The sequence below is a fragment of the Coregonus clupeaformis genome, chromosome 39 (genome assembly GCF_020615455.1).
Source record: "Coregonus clupeaformis isolate EN_2021a chromosome 39, ASM2061545v1, whole genome shotgun sequence".
Classification (NCBI taxonomy): Eukaryota; Metazoa; Chordata; class Actinopteri; order Salmoniformes; family Salmonidae; genus Coregonus; species Coregonus clupeaformis.
Window position 1 is genome coordinate 2,158,333 of NC_059230.1, and position 3,658 is coordinate 2,161,990.

Genomic DNA, 3,658 nt, shown 5'->3' on the forward strand with positions numbered 1-3,658 from the left:
GCTGCTGCATTCTGGTAAATGGAGTCACCATAGTCAAGAACTGGCAGGAAAGTTGACTGTACAATCTGCTTCCTGCTATTTAGGGAGAAGTAAGATCTATTTCTACAAAAGAAGCCCACTTTAAATCTTAGCTTTTTAACTAGGTCATCAGTATGTTTTTTAAACATAAAATCCTTGTCAATCCAAAAGCCCAGATATTTATAGGCAGGAACCCGATCGATGGGAGAACCATTCAATTAACAAATATGTAGTCCATCTGAAGTTTTTTTTGCTAGAACTAGAGAACAACATAAATGTAGTCTTGCCCACATTAAGTACAAGTTTTAAACCAACCAGGATTTACCTGGTCTACCGTACACATTAAGTACAAGTTTTAGTTTAGGCCCTGTGTAGCTCAGTTGGTAGAGCATGGCACTTGCAACGCCAGGGTTGTGGGTTCGTTTCCCACGGGAAGCCAGTATGAAAGCTTGTATGCACTCACTAACTGTAAGTCGCTCTGGATAAGAGCGTCTGCTAAATGACTACAATGTAAATGTAAATGTTTTAAACCAACCAGGGTTTACCTGGTCTACCGTTCACATTAAATACAAGTTGGCATTCAATGGCATACATAACAGTATTGTCTGCATACAGATGAATATTACACGTTTTAACAGATAGACCAATATTATTTACATTACAACTTAACAGAGAACAAACACCCCCAGTGGGCCCTGGTCTAAAGTAGTGCACTATATAGGGAATAGAATGCCAATGGGCCCTGGTCTAAAGTAGTGCACTATATAGGGAATAGAATGCCAATGGGCCCTGGTCTAAAGTAGTGCACTATATAGGGAATAGAATGCCAATGGGCCCTGGTCTAAAGTAGTGGACTATATAGGGAATAGAATGCCAATGGGCCCTGGTCTAAAGTAGTGGACTATATAGGGAATAGAATGCCAATGGGCCCTGGTCTAAAGTAGTGGACTATATAGGGAATAGAATGCCAATGGGCCCTGGTCTAAAGTAGTGGACTATATAGGGAATAGAATGCCAATGGGCCCTGGTCTAAAGTAGTGGACTATATAGGGAATAGAATGCCAATGGGCCCTGGTCTAAAGTAGTGGACTATATAGGGAATAGAATGCCAATGGGCCCTGGTCTAAAGTAGTGGGCTATATAGGGAATAGAATGCCAATGGGCCCTGGTCTAAAGTAGTGGACTATATAGGGAATAGAATGCCAATGGGCCCTGGTCTAAAGTAGTGGACTATATAGGGAATAGAATGCCAATGGGCCCTGGTCTAAAGTAGTGGACTATATAGGGAATAGAATGCCAATGGGCCCTGGTCTAAAGTAGTGGACTATATAGGGAATAGAATGCCAATGGGCCCTGGTCTAAAGTAGTGGGCTATATAGGGAATAGAATGCCAATGGGCCCTGGTCTAAAGTAGTGGACTATATAGGGAATAGAATGCCAATGGGCCCTGGTCTAAAGTAGTGCACTATATAGGGAATAGAATGCCAATGGGCCCTGGTCTAAAGTAGTGGACTATATAGGGAATAGAATGCCAATGGGCCTTGGTCTAAAGTAGTGGACTATATAGGGAATAGCATGCCAATGGGCCCTGGTCTAAAGTAGTGCACTATATAGGGAATAGAATGCCAATGGGCCCTGGTCTAAAGTAGTGCACTATATAGGGAATAGAATGCCAATGGGCCCTGGTCTAAAGTAGTGGACTATATAGGGAATAGAATGCCAATGGGCCCTGGTCTAAAGTAGTGGACTATATAGGGAATAGAATGCCAATGGGCCCTGGTCTAAAGTAGTGGACTATATAGGGAATAGAATGCCAATGGGCCCTGGTCTAAAGTAGTGGACTATATAGGGAATAGAATGCCAATGGGCCCTGGTCTAAAGTAGTGCACTATATAGGGAATAGAATGCCAATGGGCCCTGGTCTAAAGTAGTGCACTATATAGGGAATAGAATGCCAATGGGCCCTGGTCTAAAGTAGTGCACTCTATAGGGAATAGAATGCCAATGGGCCCTGGTCTAAAGTAGTGGACTATATAGGGAATAGAATGCCAATGGGCCCTGGTCTAAAGTAGTGGACTATATAGGGAATAGAATGCCAATGGGCCCTGGTCTAAAGTAGTGGACTATATAGGGAATAGAATGCCAATGGGCCCTGGTCTAAAGTAGTGCACTATATAGGGAATAGAATGCCAATGGGCCCTGGTCTAAAGTAGTGCACTATATAGGGAATAGAATGCCAATGGGCCCTGGTCTAAAGTAGTGGACTATATAGGGAATAGAATGCCAATGGGCCCTGGTCTAAAGTAGTGCACTATATAGGGAATAGAATGCCAATGGGCCCTGGTCTAAAGTAGTGGACTATGTAGGGAATAGAATGCCAATGGGCCCTGGTCTAAAGTAGTGCACTATGTAGGGAATAGAATGCCAATGGGCCCTGGTCTAAAGTAGTGGACTATATAGGGAATAGAATGCCAATGGGCCCTGGTCTAAAGTAGTGGACTATATAGGGAATAGAATGCCAATGGGCCCTGGTCTAAAGTAGTGCACTATATAGGGAATAGAATGCCAATGGGCCCTGGTCTAAAGTAGTGGACTATATAGGGAATAGAATGCCAATGGGCCCTGGTCTAAAGTAGTGGACTATATAGGGAATAGAATGCCAATGGGCCCTGGTCTAAAGTAGTGGACTATATAGGGAATAGAATGCCAATGGGCCCTGGTCTAAAGTAGTGGACTATATAGGGAATAGAATGCCAATGGGCCCTGGTCTAAAGTAGTGCACTATATAGGGAATAGAATGCCAATGGGCCCTGGTCTAAAGTAGTGGACTATATAGGGAATAGAATGCCAATGGGCCCTGGTCTAAAGTAGTGCACTATATAGGGAATAGAATGCCAATGGGCCCTGGTCTAAAGTAGTGCACTATATAGGGAATAGAATGCCAATGGGCCCTGGTCTAAAGTAGTGGACTATATAGGGAATAGAATGCCAATGGGCCCTGGTCTAAAGTAGTGCACTATATAGGGAATAGAATGCCAATGGGCCCTGGTCTAAAGTAGTGGACTATATAGGGAATAGAATGCCAATGGGCCCTGGTCTAAAGTAGTGCACTATATAGGGAATAGAATGCCAATCAGGACACAGCGGTAGATAGTTAACAATAGGACGAGCCCGTCCACGCCCTTAGTAGATTGAACACCCTGTCTCTCCTGATACAGACTACCTGCCAGATCACACCTGTATAACATTTTACATTTCATAAGAGGACATGATGCTGCACCTGCCACACACACAATGGGAATTTGTGTGAGAGGTCATGAATGCCTGTCATAAACAGGTGTCACTGTGTGTGTGTGTGTGTGTGTGTGTGTGTGTGTGTGTGTGTGTGTGTGTGTGTGTGTGTGTGTGTGTGTGTGTGTGTGTGTGTGTGTGTGTGTGTGTGTGTGTGTGTGTGTGTGTGTGTGTGTGTGTGTGTGTGTGTGTGTGTGTGTGTGTGTGTGTGTGTGTGTGTGTGCTTTCCTGGAGAGCAAACGTGATCAGCTCACATGAGGATTCAACAACCTTCCCTCCCAAGTTACAAATGTGGACAAAATCTCCTATCAATGTTATTATGTTCCTAAATCAAGTTGTAATATCACTG